The sequence below is a fragment of the Marmota marmota genome, unplaced genomic scaffold, assembly GCF_001458135.2.
Source record: "Marmota marmota marmota unplaced genomic scaffold, marMar, whole genome shotgun sequence".
Taxonomy (NCBI): Eukaryota; Metazoa; Chordata; class Mammalia; order Rodentia; family Sciuridae; genus Marmota; species Marmota marmota.
In genome coordinates, this window is record NW_026000102.1 from 2,754,220 (window position 1) to 2,777,365 (window position 23,146).

General features: G+C 54.2%; 1 long non-coding RNA gene across 4 annotated transcripts in view; it reads left to right on the top strand.

The window, feature by feature from the left end:
• The first annotated feature begins 4,214 nt into the window (after positions 1 to 4,214).
• LOC107155528 overlaps positions 4,215 to 23,146 on the top strand; it is a 36,584-nt gene continuing 17,652 nt past the window's right edge. The window contains exons 1-3 of one of the 4 annotated variants that reach the window (XR_007340783.1): positions 4,215 to 4,348; positions 4,789 to 4,958; positions 20,022 to 20,761. This is a non-coding gene — a long non-coding RNA (uncharacterized LOC107155528). Of the gene's footprint in view, positions 4,349 to 4,788; positions 4,959 to 9,603; positions 9,898 to 19,195; positions 19,752 to 20,021; positions 20,762 to 23,146 lie in introns of those variants that run through there. The other 3 variants (XR_007340785.1, XR_007340784.1, XR_001505198.2) reach the window with 3 other exon arrangements.

The window sequence follows — 23,146 nt, forward strand, 5'->3', positions numbered from 1 at the left end:
TGCAGGGGGCCAATAACAACCGTACATGTGTAAGGTCAGTGCCGAGGGATGGGTCGGGGCAGGGGACTCGGTGACGCGGCGGTGCTGAGGGGCTATTTTGAAGAAAACTGGCCCAGGGAGAACTCTTTGGTCAGGGATGTTTAGGGACAGACCAAGTGGTGTGGGCTCTGTGACAGAGAGAAAAGTACTCATAGGAACCGCAGTGACAATGTCAAGGACCCCAGAGGGCCTCCCTGCAATGAAGGTAGCTTCCATTTGGTTGCAAGGGCTTAAGAGGTACCCATTGTTCCTTCACCGTTAGGGCACCTCCACCTTCCATTAAACACAGACAACCTTGGAAAGAATGTCCCGGGAGCCGTTAACCCCAGCACCTTCAGCATCTTAGCAAAGTACATGAACAAATGGACACCGGGCTGACCTGGAGTTTGGTTCAAGGACAAAGAAAAGGCAGAACAGATTCTGTCCAGCGTGGATGGAACTGTCATCTCTTCTTGGCTCTGAGCATACTACACGCCCAATAAACATGATAAAATGGACAGGTGAGAAAAGCCCACGGAGTGCAGACGAAGCCTGGCCCCAGGTCTTTGGAGACATAGTTCTGCTTAAACACACCAAGAGCCACCGCAGAGCTGAGGAAGAAGCAGGAAACATCTGGCCTGTTTGGTTTGGCAAGGTTCTCACTGGTCATGAAAGGGTTTGGCTTTGTCAGCCCCGTGCCCTCCAGGGTAGCACTTCCACACATATCCATGGTCATGGTGAACTAGGGGAGGATTCGGGGTAGGCAAGCCTTTCTCTTCTACTGACAGTGAACGCCACCATCTCCTTCCCCGGCCCCGGGGGGCTGTGGTTTTGTGTTGGTGGAGAAAAGGCCGCGTGCATCAAAGAAAGCTTTACTCACCCGGAAAGAAAAGCCACTGTGACGCATTCCCATCCAGTCCCGATCCAGATGCTTTGCCATCTAAAGGCCAAGGGGCTTTTTGTGATTTAAGACATAGGGAATCTTCCAGTGCAAGGGCAGTGCTGACTTAGCGAGCCCAGCCGGGCTCCAGGGAGGCCGCTCCGGGCTACTCGAGGACTCCACCTCATCCTGAGACAGGAAAGACCCTGACACTGGCTCTAGAGCTTCTATTTTAGAGCATCTTCCAGGCAGATGATCACTTTCTCTAGTTTAACCTAGTTTTCTCCTGCTGTTACTGAAAATAAAAGAGACAGTGGGATTACTGCATGTCAACCTCGCATGACACAGGCAGTGAGGAGACCTTGGCTGGGTCTGCCTTTGGTAGACTGTTCGCTGACACTCAAACAGGAGCTAGACTGCACCCACATTTTTTTTTTAAATCGAGGTCTAAGTTGACAGGGTCATTTACATGCTAGAGCTTGGTATTGACAAAAGGGAAGGGCCACCAGGTTTGTCAAAATGTGGCATGGAAAAATGTCAGTCTAACACAAGGACCTGAGAGAAGTAGTTTCTGCTATCTTTTTTGATGTAAAAAAATGAAGGCCCCGGCCAGGTGTGGTGGCACACACACCTGTAATCCCGGCTGCTCGGGAGGCTGAGGCAGGAGGATAGTGAGTTCGAGGCCACTCAGCAACTTTGCAACCCTAAGCAATTCAGTGAGACCCTGTCTCTAAATAAAGAAAGGGCTGGGGATGTGGCTCAGGGGTTAAGCTCCTCTGGGTTCATCCCCAGGTACCAAAAAAAAAAAAAAAGATTCTTCTTCATTACTGACCTGACAGGTATTTTGTTAATCAGTACTGACCAAAAGGGATAGGTGTGCAGGGACATCTCACCTCCATTCTCAAGCTTAGGACAACCTGGGGTGCTGATCTGCACAGTGAACTTCTTTCCTATGTAGCCAAAGGCAGCAGAGGCCATTTCTGTTGAGGATGGCAAAGGAGGATGCCCAAAGTGTATATCCCCAAATGCCCAGTGAATACCAGGAAAACACACAAAGCAGAGATGGTGGTTAGCTAAAAAATCAATGGCATAAAATTGAGACGGAGAAAAATCAGCAGACCCAGCATGATTAAGCAGAAGTATAGTTAAGAGCACAGATTTTGGAGCCAGATGGCCAAAATCCCGCCACCTATCAGCCGTGATACCCAGACCTCCTTGGGCCTCGATTTCCTCAGCTAACCTGCCTCAGAGGGTGTTGTAAGAATTAAACACGTCAATACAGAAAGCACTAGAAAGAGGCCGAGCATTCTGTGGACGCTTGTTAGCTATCCATTTCTCAAATGGAAGGGGTCTAAAGGTCGAGATAAGATTGGAGCCCTCCATGCCATTTTGCTCCCATGAAAAATTTCACTGGAAGAGGGAGTGGACTGAATTATGGCCCCCAAAAGAGATGTCCAGTTGGAACACATGAACATGACCTTATTTGGAAAAAAAGGCCCTAAATCCAATGTGTCTCTTTAAGAGACCGGACACAGTGAGAAAGGAGGAAGGCACACAGAGGGACATGCCAGGTGAAGGCAGAGACAGGTGGGAGGGACGTGTCTCCCACCGAGGACCACAGAGGACCACCGCGCCCACAGGGAGCGGGGGAGAGGCCTGCAGCAGATTCTCCTCAGGGCCTCCAGAAGGGGCCAGCCCTGTCCAGACTTTGGCCTCCAGAAACGGGAGACAGTGGGTTTCTGCTGTGTGAAGTCACGGTGTCTGGGGCACTTGATTAGGGCAGCCGGAGGAAACGAACGAGGGCCCCATTCTGGGTTTCAACACTGGTGGGGACAGACGAACTGCTTCCTCTGGCTGCAAGACAACTCCTTGGTGTTTTCCCCACTTTGAGTTGAAGTCCCTTGGCTTAAGTCTGTCACTTCCTCAACCGGGGAAACTGAGCGGCAGCGCAGAGGTGACTTTCAAGGTCACTAGAGAAAGCGGCAGAGGCAATCCCTCACCCAAGAGGGTCTGATACACCGTACGAAGACGCCACACGACCAAGACTCTGAAGACCCAGATTCTAACCCAAGTTCTGCCTCTTACTCTCCATGTGCCCGTGAGCCAGGTCCTGTGGCAATACTTGGCTTTGAGCTCTCTGGGGTCCCTTCCACCCTGATATCCCAGGAGACTGCAGCACCCCTCTCCCCAATCACAACCAGGTAGAGGCGCAAGAAGGACGAGTGACAGCCCGGTGGTGGCTGGTGCTGCTCTGTCCACCAGCACAGCGCACGCCGCACAGCCTCACCTGCCTGCCAAGGCCCCTGAGCCAGGAGGGTGGGTGAGGGCAACGGCGCAGGGCTGTACCCATCTTGGCCACAGCGCACTGCAGCATCTCCCAGGCAGGATGCGGGCAGCAGAGCCTCCCCTCCTAGTCTGTACCGAAGAGAGTCACATGCTCCTGGTCCTAATTCAGTAACAAAATGTACAAGGAATTGATGCAATTGGTCCTTTTGGACAATTTATTAAGAAGGAGGGTTTTAGCACTCCCCCAACACACACGTGCGCACACACACACATTCTCCTTTACCACCCTTTCTTAGACTCTTTGAGTGTGTAATAAATTCGAAACCTGGGAACACCTACTTCCCCTCTCGCCCTCTTCCAGCTCTCCCCGTATCTATTCTGCATAATCCCTTGTGGATTATATTAGAATGTGCTATTTTCACCGTATCTACATTTAAAGTGCTTCTCTCTGCTGGAACTTTCCCGGTTAAATTCCCATCTCTCTTTTAGATATTGACTTGCACAGAGGCAGGAGCAGAAACTTTAAAGAATCACAGATGTGTTGGGGCAAAATTTACACTGGGTGGCCTTCTTGAACCTTTCACGCTTAAGCATGTTTTTAAATGGGATTTTCTTGGAGGAAAACAAAAACACAGGTTTCCCAAACTGCTGAGAATTTACCAGTGGGTAGAGAGGAATTTTCCTCTTCTTCTCCCTGGTCTGCCTCTGCCCTGGAGCAAAGTAACGGTCTGAAGCCAAGCAGACTGCCCGTTCCTGGGCAGCAACTCCCATCCTATAACTTCTGAACAAGTCCCACCTTCTCCAAAATCAAGGCTGACTGGCAGATTCTGCAGAGTCTTCTTTTTTGCAAGAAAAGCATCTTCAGGTGAACAAATCTAGGAGGTGGAGCAATGCCGTGGACCTAGTTGTGAGGACTCACCGGGAGGGAGGAGGCTCTTTGGAGATGCGTCTACAGGAGTGGACATCCTGCAGTGTCAGGGGTTTAAATTAAACTGGGAGGAGGGGAGAGACCGGCCCCGCCGCCCGCCCGCAGTGCTGGTTCCTGGCATCATTTAGGTGCAGGGACCCAGATGACACTTCTGATTTTGGGTCCTGCCTTTCCAGCAGCAGTCTGCAACTTGCCGGTTTCCGGGCAGGACGACAGCCGTTGAGCAGAAGGCAGAGGTAACTTTCAGGGAGGGGTGTGTTGATTTCGGGGTACAGAACAGCTCGTTCAAATGCTCCTTAGGTGGCTGGCAGAAAGATCCCCTCTCCTTTGGGCTTTTTCTGAGGCTTTCTCCTCTAAGAAGCCGGAATCCTCTCCCTACACCATGCAGAAACTCTGGCCTCAATGAACTCCGTTCCTGGTTCTTCCCCGCATGGCTTTCCGGCAGAGCAGTGTAGAGAAAGCTGAGTCAGTTGCTCCTGGGAGTCAATTTTAAAATGATTTTTATAAAGCCGTTTCAACTCTTTTTTTTTGGGGGGGGGAAAGGAAGGGGGGTTCTTTCTCAGGTTGATCTCATGTTTGCACTTTGTGTTTTAATTAAGCTACAATGAATATTAGTTGGTGGAGGAAATCGTGGTGATGGTTTTATGATTAAAAAAAAAATCCTACTCCATTGCAGTTGCGCTGCAGTCCCAGCAACCTGGTTTAGCTGCAGAGGCTCTCGCCGCGCCGTCCTCTCTACCCTTGCCGGAGTCTGAGTGTCTGATCCTCACCCGAGGACTGCTCCAAGCACCCCGCCACGCACGGAGCCCCATCTCCTTGCCCACCTACCCTCTGCAAAGGACCCCGGTAAGCGAGCTGATGTCGGGGACACTTGGGGTTTGGAGGAGAATTTGGACACTGCAGCTTTAAGAATGCCGTACTGCGAAATCTTTCTCCTTCAAGTGACTGCAGAACCGCAGCAGCAGCGGCGGCGGCGGCGGCGGCAGTGGCTTGGGGAGGAGGAGGAGGGGGAGGAGGAGGAGGAGGGCTCGGGGGAGACGGAGGAAGGGGATGCCCACTCCCTCCTGGTCAGCTTGCTGGACACCTCGGACCGGGGAGCTCTGAGCCCCAGGCAAACCCAAAGCGCAGCCAGGACGTCCCCTTTGGTTAGTTTCCGTCTCCCCCACGCCGGGGGCGGGGACCCCGCAGACTTACTGAGGAGTTGACGCTCAGTCCCCGGCGGGTGCGTGGCGTCCGCCGCGCGCGTCCGTCTGGCTCTTTAAGCGGCGTGGGATGGGGCCGGGGAGGCGGGTCCGATCTCGGTGGCGATCCTTCTCCTGCCTGGCTGAGCCCTGGGGACGCCGCGGCAGCCTTCGCCCAGGGCGGACGTTTCCTTTTTTTTTTTTTCTTTTTTGGATGTTACTGAGATGAGCTTTGGAGGGAAACTCGAAAGAGGATGATTTGTGACCGTAGGGGCGGAGACTGCAGCGTTTAAGAGCGGTGAACCCCCTTCCTGGGTCGCTGGTGTTGAGAGTGGCTGCCTGGGGTGCAGGCGTGGGGGAGGGGCTCCACAGGGGCGCGTCTAGACGGACCGCGCTGAGAGCAGCAGCGTATCCTGGGAAGAGGCACAAGCCACCTGAGTTGTGCGTCTCTGGGACCCAGACTCCTGTGGGCCCGGCCAAAAAATCCTCCCCAAAGCTGACTGCTGCCTCTGTGGGTGGGCCAGCACTGCGGGGTGGCTTTCCCAGAATCCATGGTGCGTGAGTCCAAGTCTGCATTGGAGGTGAGGTCCTGCAGTGCCAAGGGTGGCACCTGCCCATGCGGTCCCAGATATCGAAAGATTCTTCCCAAAGAAATGTATCTTTTGACAAAAAATTCTATGGTACAACAGCTCAAAAGATGAGCAGCAGACCTCTTGGATATAAAGGATCCAGGTGAGCCCAGGAAACAGCAAGTGGGTGGTAACAGCCGAGGATGGCAGCGGGACATGACCTCCGTGGTATCTGCATTGTTCTGGTTCTCCCCATAGAGAGGAGCCAGGTGATAAGTCACATCCTTAGAAAACCTGTCTGCGCTCTGCAGGGAATGGCAGGCACTGAGACTTCTTGGGGCATGAGAGGTACCCGTACCAAATGCTCCAGGCATTTGGAGAAATGTGATCCCATAGACTAAGACTATATAGGCCTTGGACTGCATAATCGTCTAGTCTGGAAAACCACTCTGTGGGCCCAAAGCAACTCCCTCCCCCCAAGTTCGGAGTATCTTCCTACTGGCTGGCTTCACACTGCTCATTCTCTCCTGATAGCCCATCTTCTCGCTTCATTTTTAAGTACATTCCCTGTGTATTTAAAATCATCTTTGTCTTCTACCCATTCATCTGCAGCAATTTTAATTTTCCAGACTAATATCCTTGGGTGCAACTGATTTTGAGCACAGAGCACCCAAATGAGTCCCACAATAGCAGGATCTTTTGGATTTACCATTGTGTGAGGCTAAAGATGGACCCTCCCTTGTGCACCATTAGGATCAACCCTAGCCCACCCTGGCCCCTCTCTTCAACCCCAGGAGCTCTTAGGATGGGCCATCTGTCCCTGGACTTGTAGTTTCTCCTCCTCAAGGGATGGAGGTTTTCAGTGACCCTGGACAGCAAGAGAATGAAGCTGACAGGCCCAGACACCTCTCTATTCCGTGCCTCCCTGCACAGCCTGGATGACAGATGAGCATCTTTTCTATCTGGAATTAGCCAAAGGAAAGGCCTGCTGGCACCAGCTGCAAGGCAAATGCTACTGTGGTCCCCAGCATGCAGTCTGTGTCTTCTAACCTCTGGCTGCCTATGCGGAGGTCAGATGAGACAGGAACTTCACAAATGTGCTCTGAACGGGAGCAGGTGACCCCTGAGCCCAGTCCTGACATTGCTGAGGCTTGTGAAATGAACTGCTCACACTGTGAAGTGAACAAGCCACTGCCTGGCTGCAAGAGGCCTCCTTCCTTTGGCAGGCACCGTCAGGGCCTAGAGTGACCAAATTGAGATGACTGGGAAAGGAGGTGCAGCAGCCAAGGTGACACAAACCCCTTAGGGATGGGCAGGGTGGGGGGAGCTTGGCCTCTGCAGCCCTGGACACCTTCAGTTCTCAGGCAACAGAACAGGGAGGCCACAGCGGAGAGCTAGGCAGGCAGGAGATGAACCAGGACAGGAGGGCACAGCGTTTTCCAGGTTTTCTGAGGCAGGAAGTCCAAGTGGTGACAGCCACTACTCACCCACATTACCTGCACGTGGGGCTGCCCTTGTTCCTGCCCACGAGTCAGATCTCATGACCTTGCACTGGGCACCACTGTCATTATCTGGGGGCTTATGTGGGCCTGAGTTGGGCTTGAAAAAGAATTCTATCTTTCCATCCGCCGGAGTTCTCGGAGCTGGACGCGTTATGGTGCAGGAATGTAGAGGCTGGTTCCCCAGTTATCAGGGGCATGAATGCCAGGGGCTGCCGCAGGTGCATGTTTGGGTTCGAGATTGCCATCCATCCCGCGCACAGACTCCCTGGAACACCTCCCAATGCGCCAGCGCTGACTCAGGGCCCTCTCGCCAGCTCTCTCCTTCCACCCGCGTCAACTGCCCCAGCATTGGCCAGCCAAGCCCTTGCCGCTGGGTTCTCCCGGGCTCCTTGCGCAGGGGCAGTTGGAACCCAGGCTGCAGCAGGCCCTCCCCCGCCCTCCCCGCCCGGGCCAAGTCAGCAGTGCTGACGGCTGCGGGGCTGCGGGGCTGCGGGGCTGCAGCGGCGGCGGCGATGCGGAGACCCTGCACCACTGCTGGGGCGGGCGCCCGCGTCCCGACGGCCACCTCCTGGCGGCTGCGCGCAGCCCGCGCCGCCGAGACCCGACCTGACGGCGGCGCTGATTGGTGCAGTGAGTGAGTTCCCTGCTTTATTTAGACCACCTTTTCTCAGGACAGTACTTCGCTGGAGTTGAGGGCTGGGGCAGGAGACAGACTTCCCGGGCGAGAAGGATGATAAATGGGGAGTTCTGCTCCTGGGTGCCGGTACCCACTGGCTTGCGCATCTTGAACCCACCAAGTCCACAGCGCTTGGGAATGAGCACCCATCAAGTGCGGAGCTGCTTTGGGAAACTCCAGCCACCAGCCATCAACAAGCCGGACCCTCGGAAGGGTTAGGAAGGCTTTGTGAGGAGCCAAAGGAAGCTGTGCCCCCTGCCCTGGCTTTGGAGCTCCTACTCTGAACCCTGGACTCCAATTTGGAAGACAAGGATGCCCTTCTGGTTGGGGGGTAAGGAAGAGATTCCCAACTCAGGCATCTTTTGGGTGAGGGCAAAGGGACCTTCTGGGACCCGGTTCTTGGGTGCACCCACTCGGCATTTCTGGGACAGTCTATGGAGACAGAGGCTCCAACGTGTTGGGGGAAAGGCTTTTCCCCCCTTATGTCATGTAGTTAGTCATAGAAGGTTGAACTTGGATGTAGTGGAAGTCCAGCTTCCCCTGCAGAGGGAAACAGAGCCAGCAAATGTGGGTGGGGTCCAGTAGCTTCTGACCCTTAGGGTCATGTGATGCGCTTAATGTGGCAGGAGTTAGGGGCCTGGGGACAGAGAGGGCAGCCCCAGGGCGTCTAGACAGCACCTTCTGCCCAGCATGGCAGCCTCTGGTCCATTTTTATTTATGCCAGTGGCATGAAAATGCTTCCCAACTAATCCCCAGGGCCCCTTCTTGGCAAAAGCCCTGTCTCCTGGCAAGATGGGAAGTGATGTCAGCTGCGCACACCGGCGGGCTCTTCTGGGGTTGCTCACAGTTGTGAGACAGTTTGGGGACTGAGGCCTCTGGATGTCCAGACCCTGAACTTCTGCTGGAAGAACTTCCACCCGGGTGGCTGCTTCTCCCTGTGCCCCTGCTTTAGGTTGAGTGTCTCCACCGTGGTGGCTGCCCTTGGAACCTGCATTGCGCCAGGAGGAGGGAGGTTGACGAGGAGGAGGAGTTGGAGGTGGAAGGGTGGTGGGGCCTGCAGAACCTGCTCTGCACTGATGACATCAGTTTGGGGGCTCACTGGGGCCCGTGGCTGCCTGGGAACTGACACCAGAAGCCCTCCCATTCAGCCTGGGACAGCACAGCACTGCGGCTGCTGTCTCCCTGCCAAGGACATGGGGAAAGGCAGCTCTCCAGGAGATGGACTGCACCGTCCAGGCAGAGCCAGCTACCAGCCAAGTCCCTGTCACTCCTCCCAGGACCGGATCCCCTCCAGGGATAAGAGAAAGTTGGGGACCACCAGAGCAAACAGCAATGGGATATTGGTATTGCTCACCTGACAAGGTGACAGTACCCAGCCTCTGGGAAGAAAGGGCACCAGGGAGGCAGGCAGGGGCCAGGCGACAACCCCCAAGTGCTTGTGGGATCTGAGGGCCCCAGTGCCCAGCTGGCATCTCCCCACTGGGCACTTTAGCTTTTCTCCAAGGCCGAGTGAGCAGTGTGTCTGCTGTCCCCATTCTCTACAGATTTGACTAAGGATCAGGTCCCATCTCTCCTTTTATGCATTCAAACTTGAACCCCAGATGTCCACAGCAAAGTAGCTTCACAGACACTCTAGTCAAAGCCAGAAAAATACTTAGAAATGACCTGCTCCAAGCCCCTGGGCTGGGCTCAGAGATGAAGACAGGCAGGCCCAGAGAACTGACTTTCTCAAGGACACAGGGAGCTCAGGGCGACCTGGGATTCCCTGGGACACGTTCCAACCTGGCATATGGGATAAGGATGAGATCATCAGCGCTGGATCCGTCAGGTGTCCTGACTCAGGTGAACTAGGACAAGGTAAGAAAACGGAGGCTCTGGAGGGGACACAGTTGGGCAAAACTGACCACGTCAGGCAGTGCTGCTCTGGGAACCAAACGCTGCTTTTGAGCTCCTTTGTAGGACCTCTGGTTTACAACTCTCGCTGGGCCAAGTGCCAGGGGGAGAAACCGTCTGGCTTCTCTCATTTTCTCCTCTTTGCCATCCTGGAAAATAGGGGCTACTTGAGCCTGCGGATTGTATGAGTGCTGTCATTCAGACTTCCTCCAGCAGAGGGCGCGGGAGGACACAGAGAGGAAACCCAGCGGCTCACTCCTCAGCCAGGCGGTTTGTGGAATGGAGTTTTATCTAGTCCCATGGGTCAAAGGCGCAAGTTTTTCAAGATTCCGTTTCAACTAATAAGAACAGGAAGTTTACTTAGAGATTTCCCTGCCGTTCAGTATCTATCATCTCCTGCTCCTCCCCCATGCCTTTTTCGCAATACAGAGGTGTGTGCTGCGGCTTCAGGGTTTGGTCTTAGAGTCACTTGTGCCTCTGTTATCTGAGGAGATTTAGCAATACTCCCAGGGAAGGCTGACCATCCTTGAGGAGGGCGGCCACAGACAGGGTCTAACTCCGCCTTCTGGTGTCCACACAAGACCCGTGGGTCGTCCATTTCACGTCCAGTGCTGTGTCCCCACCTAGCTTGGAGAATGTGCCTGGATGACAGTGGCAAACCCAGGAATCAGCCTCTGGCTTTGGTGTCAATCTTATCCCGCCAGCCTCTCCCTTGCTGACCCATCTTTCTGTCCTCATATGGGGTTTCTGTTGGAGTCCCCCAAACACTTTTAGGCCAAGTGAGCTCCCTCTTTCCTCTCAAACGGTTTTACTTGTTAATGTGCCCTAAGGACCACGCTCAGCTACTGGGATTCTCCAGAGGACTGCCCGTTTTCTTGGATCAGATCACCTGACTTCTGTCGGGTAAAACATGCTTTAGAGACAGTGAGGTGTCCTACGCTGGTGGCCATGTCTTGGTTCTCCAGTTTAGGGCACATGGGAGACGGAGCTCAGCACACCCTTGTCAAGCACATGCTGCAGCAGAAAAGCTGTCAGCCAAGATAGTTCTGGTGAATGTGACAGACGAGCAGAAAGTCAGCCAAGATAGTCGGCAGGGGCCATCTCAAATGGGACCAATGGGAAAAACATAGTTTCTGTTTCTATAATAATGTCAAATATTTGATCTGTCAAATAATTCTTGATTTTACAGATAGATGGATAGTACTGGGGATTGAACCCAGGGACACTTACCCACTGAGCCACATCTCTAGCCTTTTTATGATTTTATTTTGAGACAGGGTCTTGCTAAGTTGCTCAGGGCCTCACTAAGTTGCTAAGGCTGGCTTTGAACTTTCAATCCTCCTGCCTCAGCCTCCCAAGCTGTTGGGATTACAGGTGTGCACCACCGCACCCAGCTAATAGTACTTTCTTGATGATCAGTTCAACAAGAATTTATTGGGGGCTGGAGGTATAGCCAAGTGGCAGAGCACTTGCCTAGCATGCTCAAATGGGTTCAATTTCCAGCACCAAAAAAAAAAAAAAAAACAACCCAAAAAACAAAAAAACTCGGGGTGGGGCATTCATTGACATGAGAATCATGGCGAGGTGTACAAAAAGTACAAGGTCTGCACGCTTTAAGAATCAGCAGCATCTCACCGTCTGCCTGTGGGTGGTCACAGTATAAGGACTGCCTTTTCCTCTTTCCTTTTTGATCCAAGGCCTGATTCAAAGGTGGGAACTTGGGCATCTTCCCCGTGTGCTAGACCACTTGCGTCTAGAAGGGTTGTAGTTGACCTGTCCAATCCGGGGCTCTGCCCCTGAGCTATACCTCTTATTGCAGTGTCAGTGCCAAACCTGTCAGTTTGTCACTTGCTTTCTTGGGTGGCTGACTGTTGGAGGTAGGTGTTGACTTGGGCTTTGTGTGCTTTTATATCCTTACTAGTAAATAGCACAACCGTATTGTGTTTGGGTCATGTGTGAGAAAAGCATCCTGTTTTTAAAATTTAAATATTTAAAGCATGTCTTTTATTAGCACCATTTTGCCATTTCTTCCTTTGGTAAAATTTCAGGTCCCTTAAGACAAGGCAGTGGCTTGAGGGTCCATGTATTCTGAAAGACCCTGCCTTACCATATGCAGGGTATCACCCCTTTGTGGTCTTAAGTGTCACCTGGTTCTGCAGCCCAAGTGTAAATACCGTTCAAAGTCTCAGAGTTATCAGGTGTCCTTCTGTGCAATAAGTTTTGCTTATTTCACAACAAAGTGATTTTTTTTAAAGTACAAATTAGGCTTTTCTTCAAAACAGGAGGGATCAGACAGGGCTGGCTCGTGAACATTGTAAAATGGGCCGAGCTTGTCCTCCGTGTGCCCCTGCTGCCTCCCAGGCTGCCGTGGGTTCAGGGGGCCCAGGTTGCTAAGGGGGCTTGCTTAGCGCCATGTTTGTGTTCTGTCTGACCCTCTCTCTCTCTTCTTCCTTAAAATTTGCTGTCTGCTGGGGACACCGACACACCTCTGCTAAGGCACAAGATCCCTGAGGCATGGACTGGGACTGCAGGGCCTTAACCCGATGTAGGCGATCCTGCTGGGGAGGGGTGAGGGCGCTTTGTCTCAACAGTCCTGCAAACCTCGTGAGGCTCCTGGAGGCCCAGAGTGACTGCTCCCCCCAGGCCGTCCTCCAAGGCCAGCGGGAGAGACCCTGCGCCAGCCGGGAAGCCCCGGGGGTGCCCCTCAGTCTGGATGCTTTGCACATGCAGTTTCCTGAGGGCCATGCTGAGCATTCCTCCTATTTATAGAAAGCCCGGTGAGGCTCAGCCAGCTGGAGGAAGGGCCCTGACACAGCCGCAGAACTCTGGATGCGGGAGGCCAGAGACCAGCAGGGTGTGGCCGGCTGCAGGACAGCGGCCATCCGCGGGAGTCCTGGGAGCGTTTAGATATTCTGGGATCTGGGTGCCATTCTTCCTGGCTCTTTCTCTTGGCCTCTGCTGGCCTTTAGGGCAGTTTACCTTGGGTGGGCGACCTAACGTGATTCTCTAACATTGGCTCTGTTCGGTGAGGCCCCTGCCTGTCCTCAGCATTTCTTCTCCACCCCAGGACCTCAAAGCTGGGGTGTGGGATTCCAGTCAACCCTCCTGCAGTGGGTGACCCTCTCTTCTACAGGACAGTTCAAATTTCCTCCTAGCAGGGGGGCTCTTTTTCCATTTTTTTTCCTGATAAATCATTAGAATTATCTGGTCACCTGCACAAGGAATAAGGTGTCCATCTGGTTTTAATTAGGAAAGGATTATTTCCCTTGCACGGCCCTATGGCCATAAGAAATGGGCACTGTAACCTCGGAACCAAGCACCTCCTACCTCGGGCTCCCTCTGAGGTTTCCCGGTGGCCCAGGATGGAAACTCACTCAACTGTCACAGCCTCTGGTTCTCACTTCCTGTTGCTGCCGCTGAGGGTGGTGACTGAGGGTGGCCGTGGATGTGGCCCCAGTGCCCTGGTCTGTCTGGTTCCTTGGCCTCAGCCCCAGCTGCCCAGGATGGCGAGGCCAAGGTGGTGGCCCAGGAGGGAGGAGAGCCCGGACTTCAGCAGGAGTCTTCTCTGAGTGCTCCTGGTTGCTCGGCCACTGGGGCCCGGCCTCCCTTGCTGTTCTTCCTGGTCCACTTTCCTCCTCCGTCCCCAGCCTCCCTAGATGGCGCAGCTCTGCCCGGAGACACTGAGCGTCCAGCTTTGGTGGATCTTGTCCGGCCCAACTCAGACCCGCTGTGGCCGTGTCCCGCCCTCTGCCTCACGGCCCAGCAATGCTGCCGTCTCTTAGGGTTTCTCTGGTCAAATTGGCAGAGCTCCTTTTGTGTGGGCCCCACCACAGATTCCCGGCAAACGCACGGACAGGCCGCTAATGGACGGGCGGGAGTACCTCCAGACAGCCGCTGGCCTTGACCTTACGGGATGAGACGGAGGCAGGGCTGGGGCTCAGGGTAGGGTGCTGCCACCCCAGAACCCAGGTAGGTGGACATGTAGGGGCCCCTTTCAAGAGGAAGAGCACTTTCCTTGGAAGTGACTGTGGGCTTGGCAGGCATCGAGGACGAAGCCTAGGTCCACACTGTCCTTCTGACCGGGAGGGAAGGTTTGCCGGCCGCTGACTCGCTGACTCGAGCAGAGGAGAAGGCACGGGGCGGGGGGGGGGGGTTGTAAATGAGCAAAGGCATGAGACTGGGCAGCCAGTGCCGGCTGGTCCCTTTCAACAAATGTTTCCGCAGCACATACTGGACAACGGACTGTTCTAGATGCTGAGAACAGCAGCCTGCAGAACTGTCATTCCCATGGGAGCTCACCTTCTAGTTGCAGGTTGGGAGAGACAGACAATAAACATAGGTTGTTAGAATGTCGGATGGCAGACACATGGGCAATAGAGCAAGGAGAGAGGACTGAGTGAGGTAGGAAGTCCTTGTCCTTCAGGTGGCATTCAATCAGAGACCAGGAGGAAGGGGGTCGAAGGCATGTGAGTGTCTTGAAGAAAGCAGCCCAGGCAGGGAAGACAGCAAGTGCAAAGGCCCTGAGGCCAGATCACGCCTGGTATAAACTAAGATCAGCCAGGAGGCTGGAACAGAGTGTAGTTAAGACATAAAGGACTTGACTTTGAGTCTGAGATGAGGAGCCACTGGAAGGTTCTGAGCAGAGAAGTGATGTGATCTGATTTCCTTCTGCAAACATAACTCCTAGATGCTGTGTCGAGCGCAGTCTTTGGGGACCAAGAGCCAAGTGAAACCAGTTGGGAAGCACCACAGTGGCTTGGACAAGTGCAGAAAAGTGAACAGGATAGAATAGGCAGAGGTGTTTGGATTCTGGGTGTGTTTGGAGGTGGAACAGCAGGTGTTGCTGATCGACATGATGTCAGGTAGGACAGAGTCCAGCGTGGCCTCTAGGTGATTGGCCAGAGGGTTAGAAGGAGGGAGCTGCCAGCTTTGGAGATGGGGAAAGCTTCAGAGGAGCACTCTGAGTAGGCAGGGTGCAACTGGGCCTTTAGCTTAGGACTTGGGTGTTTGAGATTCCTTTTACACATCCCCGCGACTTTGAACTGGTCACTGACTATTAGAGTGAGAGGTCAAGGGAGAGGTAAATGCAGATATTAATGTGGTCATCAGTTCAGGAGTTACTGAAAGCCAGGGAGGGGATGTAGGGACAACAAGGGTCCATGGTCAAGCCCTGGGGTCCTCCAGCCCAAAGAGGAAGGAGACCAGGGTTGGAACCAGCAGAGGAGGCTGGAGTGACCAGGTAAGAACCCAGGGAGAGTGGAATCCAAGAGCCAAAGGAAAGGGGCATTAAGAGTCCCAGAGACCAGGAAGGAGCCCTCTGGGTCAAGTCCACATTTGGATGTAACAATATGAGGTCACTTATGACCTTGATAGGTCATAAGTAAAACAGAAGCAAGCATCGCTGCAGGCCGGGGCCTGTCTTGTCTCCAGTGATTGCAGACTCAGCCTCCAGGCCCTGGGCTTATGGCGGAAGCCAGGTCTAGTGCTGGTCCTACTGTGAAGGGCCAGGCCTTCAGCACCAGGCTCTCTGGCACCAATAACCCATCGGACTTCCAAACCCCAGTCTCGGGTTCTGATTGGGACTGCTGCAGTATAATCAAAACACATTGGCTGGCTGAACTAAAACTAGGTCCAAGGATAATTTGGTAACCCAAGAAAAGCCTTCATAGGTTGCATTTGTCTGGGGATCAGACCCCAAAAGTGGATCATCTGGGAGACCCCTATCAATGCCTCCTCATGGCAGGTGAGGAGAGGTATCCCGGGACTTCCATGAGGCCCTTCAACCAGAGGCAGCAAGTCTGCACGTAACGCAGCCCAGTGGGCCACTTCCTGGGGCTACAGCTTCAGGAAAGACTTTGGAGCTGTGTTGTCCAATATGGCAGTCACTAGCCACATGGCTAATGGGAGGAGCGGAATTCCGGGTCTTAATCAATCATCGTCACACGTGGCTAGTGGCTCCCCTCGGAACAGTGATTGGCAGACGTGGGGTAAGCTGGGGTTCCTGGAGCTTTTTGTAGGATGAGACCCTTGGAAAGGGAAAATGCCCTTCCCACAATCCTTAGGGCTGGAGCTTGGATTCCCTGATAGTGTGACTGTTAAAAGGAAGCTGGCCTCATGTTCACTTTAAGCTGGAGAAATGGAATGTTCCGGTTCTATGTACTTCTCGAAGCATGGAAGCAATAAGCAGACCCTGGCGTTTCTCACTTCTCTGGACTTGAGGTCTGGGAGTTTTTGTGCATTTCGATAGAAGTGGAGGAGTTTCCCCCGTGCCTGCCACCTTCGTCAAATGGCACATGAGCTAGGGCAGAGGGGAGTAGTGGACTTTCCTGCCCTTTGGGACCAGCAGGGATCCAGGTGCCGTGTCTTCTGCTTTCAAACCTGTATGCTTTAGACGAGAAGGTGGGACTGAGGCTCTTCTGAAGCTCAGCTTATCTTCTGCCAAGGGGGCATATACCAGAGCTTCTTGCTGCAGACTTATCAAATGCAGTGAAGTCGGAAAGCACTTGGCAGTGCGGGCCATGCAGAAGGACTTGACAGTGGTAGATAATAATATGTATGTACAGAGACTAATTACTCAGCTCCATCGACAGACAGCCCCTTCGTTGACCCTCCATCCTTAATTAGGACAAAGGTTGATTTGACGCATGAGCCAAAGATTACAACTCGGGAACTAGAAAATTAGCAGAACCTTAAAAGGGCCACGTGGAGCTAAAATGCCCACCAGTGGCTAAACAAAAGGAACACTTCCCTTTGTCCGGGATTTTGACTTCTTACATTGATTTGCTGTTTTTAATCCAGTGGGGATTTCTTCACCAACCCAAGTCCAGTTGGGCTTCCTTCTTCAAAGATGGGGCTTTGCTCATGGCTGGAGCCTTGGAAGCACTAGATAGGTTCTCTGGGGCCTCCTGTAGCCGCCCCCACCGCCGCCCCACGCACATGCGCTGACTTGACCATCACTCAATCATGAAATTCTCTGATGTCAGGGCCACAGTGAAGAAAGCCCCTCCCCAAGACACCTTTCTTCTGCAGGGTCTGGTTCAGGCCCCTGTGACCCTGTAGACCTGTCTGAGAGGGATATGAGTCAGGCTGCCTGGGCCTCAGCACTGCCACCACCGGCCCCCGCAGGGATCAGCTTCCTGTCTTACCCACACCAAGGTGAGAACTGCTAAGTTAGGGGAGTTAGAGGGTCCCCCCCCCCCCCGTGACCAGCTGATCGTGCCAAGTATTTCCAGCCAATAAGGGAGAATGGGGTCGGCGGCTTCCTTATCTCCTCTTTTTACTGTGATCAGCTTGCTCTTAACCTCAGCTTTTGAAGTGTACACTTCAGCAGGCTGCAGGCGATTCACAAAGTTGAGCAACCACCACTGTCATATCATTCTGGAGCATTGCCATCCTCACTCTTGGACAAGATCCCTGCACAGGCCCACTGGGGGTCATTTCTCCTTGGGCTCCTCGCTGGGTTTTCCTATTGACTTGAAACTGGAAGTTTCCCCCGCACTTGATCAGTTTGTCTTTCTCATTTGAGATGAAGAGATGATCTCAGGGAGGGAGGACAGCCAGGCAGACACCAGCGACTTGGAGCCTCGGTGGTTAAGCTGGAGACCCCACGGTTATCTGGGGGAGAGTGCTGCATTGGTATCTGGAGACATGGGCAGCTGCTCCCAAGGGGCTAGCTGACACTGGTTGGTGCCTCCTCTGCAGTTCCCTTTCTCCAGAGCCCTCCCGTGCCACAGCCTGTGAGCAGAGCCCTGAGCTACAGATGCATGGGTCTAGGTGGGTCTAGAGGAAATTGCGGATGGGCTGGGCGCTCATGCACAGTGGGCCAGGGACAGCATTTTGGCAGAAAGAGGCCTTGTTTTATACAACAATGCAAAAAGGAGGAAAAAAAAGATCTACTGATGTGAACTGTTGGTGTGGAAAAATGAACAAGAGTGGGATTATTTCCATTCTCTGGTTGACAGAGTCTATATTTATAAATAAACAGTCTGGTGTGTCCAAAGTATATTTATTCAACTGTTAACTGCCCAGGTTAAGGCATTTTGGGGACTCTCAAAGGAAAGCAAGAAAAAAAGCCATTGAGAGCAGAGGTGCGGAGCCAGCAGTGTTCCCAAGTGTCTGTCCACATGGAGCTGGGAACTAAGGCTCCCCAAGGCCTGGGATGCAGTTTTGCTCCCAGAGGAGCATTAGATGAGCAGCTGAAGGCATGAGGGTGCCTGCTGTGTACTGGCAGTGTCTAGTGTGGTCTTTACAACCATTGGGGGTGCTAGTCACTCATTCTACAGTATTTATTGTGAGCCTGATGCTGTCTGTCTACATGAGGACACAAGCTCTGAGTGGCTGAGCCATCTGCTAGGTTGGGGTGCTTAAGGAGGAGGGCTGGGGGTCTGATAAGCATGCTTTTGGATCCTGGTTCTACCACACTCTCCTCCTTGTGATGGTGGCCAAGTTTCAATCCTCTGGGCCTCGATTCCCTCACCTGTGCGTGGGGCGTAACTAGTACATAGCTCAGAGGGCTCTCTGGAAGATTTGATGCAATTCCTCAGGGGCGGGCTAGGCGGACACCTGGCCCTCCATGAGCACTTCACTCTCCCTGGCTGTTACATTATTCCTGCCCAAGGTCGCGCAGTGACTCAGGATCAGAACCTACTTTTGGCTGACCATAAAAGCAGGCCTTTCCCTTGCCGAGTGAGTGCTGCCTCCAGGGCCTGTTGGCCTCATTTTATCCTCCTGAGTCTTTGAGGACCTTCAAAAGCCAGGCAACCCTGAGGTTTGGGTGGGTGTGTGGAACTGCACCCTCCACCTTTCTCTGCAGGTGTGGGAAAGGTAGGCCTGGCCTGCAGCCATCCACCTGCTGTGGGCTCCCTGCTCTAGGAGTGTTCTGGCATCCCTGGAGCACTCTGGGCAACAGGGACTCCAAGCAGGCTCAGCATCCTGTCTGAGGGATGGGGGCGCCCACACCTGGCCTTCACTGGCTACTCCAGGAGGCCCAAATGTGATTGCACACCCAGGCAGCTGCTGCTCCCCTGTTGTCTCCACAGTGAGCCATTTTGTCCAGTGCAGAAGTGAGCCTCTTCCTCTCAGTTCAGGGAGCTTTTGCCTCATGAGGCCAAGGACCCTGCAGTTGTGTTCTGATGGAGGCATCTTGGGCAGGTTGCAGAGTCCTGCTGTAGCTGTGTATCTGATGGGGGGGGGGACGCTGGGAGGGAGTGTGTGTGACTGAACCTGGAAGGAGGAGGGTTTGCTTCTCATGAAGGGACTTCTGTAAAACCTCCAGGGCGACTCTGTCCCGAGTAGTGCCTGGGTGCAGTGGGTTTGAGAGCAGCTTGACCCAGCATGGTGCTGGGGTCTGGATAGGGACGGACTGGGCGAGATCCACAACGGTTGGGAGCAAGACTGCGGTGGGGTGCCCCTTGCCCCCAGTGGAGGGAGGTCCTCAGGGCTGTTCCCCCATGAACTGGCCTGCCAACCACGAGGGCCACCGGCCAGACACACAGGACAGCGTGGGAACAGCTAGAAATAAGAGGCACGAGCCTTGCTGGCTGCTCCAACTCTGGCAGCTCGGGACCCGCGTCTAGTTAAGTGTCTCCAGGAACTTTCAAGGCCAGTACGGAAGCCTATGTCCCGCACTCGTGCTGAGCAGAGCCCTGCCCCATGCACTGTCCCCTGCCCCTGCCGCACCCTGCTCCCGAGCGCCACGCGCCGGCCGAGTTGCCCGCCCACCTCCCCGGACCGCTGGCGCCCAGGGCACAGACCCGCGCCCCAAGACGCGCAGACCGGGATCTCCCATTTGGCTGGCAGCGCCGGGACTTGGGGGCGAGGTGAGCCGGAGCACGTTCAGGCATGGCGGGCGGTGGCCGCGGCGGGGTGCCGGTTCTTGGCACTAGAAATCTTTCCCTTTTCTTGAGTCCGGGCTGCGTGGGACCTCCGAGCTTTCCGGGTTGGCAATGTTGCAGAAACTATAGGTCCAGACTCCGGACACTCCCCGCACCAGCGCCCGACACGCAGGTTTCTTCTTCCCTCTCCCCAGGAGAGGCCCGGGGGCAGGGCGTCGCGGCCAGCGACCCTGGTTTCCGTTTGCTTTTTTACAGGTCCCCTCGGCCCAGCCCCGCTTCGGTTCCATCGCGGAGAGGCGAAGAGTCCCCGGAAGGGCAGCGATGGCCGGGGAGCCTGGGACAGCGGCTCTGGGAGACGCGCCCTGGGACCCGGCTGCAAGCGGAGGCCAGGGCACTGCGCCCTCTGCGCCCTCTGCTTGGGAAGCTCCAACCCCTGCGGGTGGCGGTGACGGAGGAGATCTGGGCCCCCGACCCTGTGCCCGCCCGGCTAGATGGAACCCAGTGCCGGCCGCGTGCAGTCTTCCTGCTGTGCGGCCGGCCTCGGCGCGGGTGGCCTTGGCCAGCTCGCAGCCGCAGCCGCTGCCGCTGCGCTCCACCAACGGAGCCCGGGCTCAGGCAGCGCCTGGGCGAGGATCCTGCGCACGCAGGCGCCGCCCTCACTCGCCTCGCCTTTCGCCCACCTGTCCCTTTTTCTTTTTAGGTGAAGGAGCTGCCGCCGCGCGCGCGCCGTCGGTTTGAAACAAGCCCAGCTCTCCACGCCCCGGGTTGGAGAGACACTTCTCCTGTCCCGGAGCCCGACCGTGTGAGCAGGAGGGAGGATGGAGCAGAGGCCCTGCCTGGGCTTGCCTGGGCTTGTTCAGAGTTGGGCTGCTTTGCCTGGCGACCTCGCAGATCTGGGGCATTTGGAGATGTTTCGGGAGCTTGCAGCCAAGAACCAGGGCAGGAGGGACCTGGAAGCCTGGGCCACCTGCTCCCAGCGCCAAGGGGGAGCACAGGTAAACAAATGCATTTGTCCCTCTGTGTTCATTTGTAAAGAATGGGGCAGGAGCTAGACGGACTGCTTTAGTAATAATGATGAAAACCCTCTTCGGTTGTGTAGTCACTGGGTCATGAGGGGAAGAATCTCCAAGAAGCAGAATGCTCTTTGGTTTAATAATCTGGAAAGAAAGGACTGCTGTTGGGGTGGTGCAGGGCTGGTTCTTTCTTCCTCACTCTTGTGGGTGTGAGGCAGGCTGCCTGGACTTGGAGTGAAAACTGAGGGCTCTCCTTTCCTGTGCTGCTCACCAGCCTGAGTTTGGAGCAAAAACCTCTTTCTCCTCAGGTTTCCTTCCTCACCTTGACAGTGAGGCAGTGATCCTGGCCACCAAGGTTGTGGTGACAATCTCAGGAGGTAGGAGAAGCACTTGGGTCACTGAAGTAGTGTTATACAAAGGGTCAAGTTTTTAGTGAACTTAATTCTAAAGACCCATCAGTAGTTTCAGTCGGCTTGTTCCCCAGTTGAAGAGGCTGCCCCCTGCTGGTGCCGTCCCACCTGAGATCTGCCAGTCAGAAAGGAGACTGCCAGAGAGGCAGGTGGGCCTTGGAGCCCCCTGCTCCTCCAGGGAGCCACAGGGGCAATGCCCTGGAGGCCCCCTCCCCCAGGTTAGGTGGCCCTAGACAGCAGCATCCATAGGACACATGGTGCTGTGCCTCCCCCATTTCTGTGTCAGGTGGGCCCCAGGAGCAGGGTTCTGTAGAAAGACCCAGGACCTGTGGCCTATAATACATCCACGTTGGTTCCTGGAATCTAGGAGTGGTCAGGCTTCCTGCATAAAATGTCACATCAGAGTGGCCCATTGTAAGTTATGTGAGGCCAGTTCTACTTCTGCTTCCAGTTCTGGGAGAACTTTGTGACAAATGGCCACTCCCCTGAGCTTCTGTGTCTTTCTGCTCGAGCCACAGTGCTGGGCAGTGATGTCCATTAAGGCCACTAAGGCTGTGCTGAGGACTAAAGCGGTTGTCCTTGCCCACATGGGCCATGAAGATCTGTCCAGGATCAGGGAGCTGCTAGGACCAGGTGCAGCTGGGACACTGGGACCCATTGGCATCTGCTGCCATGCCAGTTAGTGGCCGGGTCCCTGAGGACTGGCCAGCACTGCCCTGATCTGCCCTGCCTATCTAGCTTTCTCTCAGGCCTCTAGGGTAGGACCTTGGGCCCCACTGTGGTGTTCAGCCCTTGGCCAGCATGCAGACCTGGCTCCTCTGACAGGACCCCAGTGTCCCCAGCGCACCATCCTCCCTTTTGGGTCAAGTGAGGGTGGTGCCTGACTTGGCTTGGTGGTCACAAGGGTTAGGGTTTTTTCTTGGCGCCCCAAGCTTTTGGTACACAGGCAAATCAATAATGCTAAGCCTAGACGGGCCCTGGATCCTCCATCATAGAATCCAGACAGCACTTTCTGACCATGATGTCCTTAGTTGCTGTCTCAGCCCTGTACTGCCCTTATTCCTGGCCCCAGGGCTAGGAGGAAGCAAGGGTGAGCGAGATACTGCCTCTCGTTAGGGACATACAGCCTCTAGAGGAGATCCAACTAATATATAAGACATTAACCAGACAGGACTCTTTCACTCATTCAACACATTTTTTTCTGAGTCCTTCCTACGTACAGTGAGTTATTAAAGAGAAACCTGAATAAAGAGGAGGACTGTGTCAGTACATGCAAAGGCCCTGCGCTTGGTACGTTTGAGAAATCATAAGGAAAAGGCAGGAGGCAAACTAATGCGACACTCAGCCATGAATATCAGATGGAAGCAAGAGAGAAGTTAGACCTTAGCCCACGGTGCCTTGGTTAGCAGACTCCCTCTTCCCAGAGAGCATGATCAGTCCGGCAGCCATAACTGAGCTTTGGACACCTTCACAAGAACTGTTTAGTACAGCTTTGAGGGACAAAACATGCAGGTAATTGGTGCACCTGGTACAGCTCAGTTTTCTCCATCCCCAAGACGCCTCAGGACCCTCCTGGGCCCCACATTACAGTCAGGACATAGCTATAGGGTTGAAGGCCTGCCCTGTACCCCATCTCCATCACCCCCGTGTGAATTTGGAAATAGGACTTCACCTTGACTTTGGCTCTTCACCTATAAATGTGGGCTTCTGTTGGGATCTGCTTTGTAAAGTCGAGGTACAGATGATCAGCTGGTGAGCAGGAGGCCGTCACAGGTGCTAGGTGACTTCAGAGAGAGAGCACTTTGCTCTCATGGATATCTAATACTTTGCTACATCCGAAGACTCTATTCTCAGTGATAGAATCCAGTGAGGTCTGGGGAGTTTTTTTTCGTTTGACGTTTGCATTGCAAATATTCCCCTTTTTTCCTTCCTAAAAAAATGGTGCTTTCATTTTTTT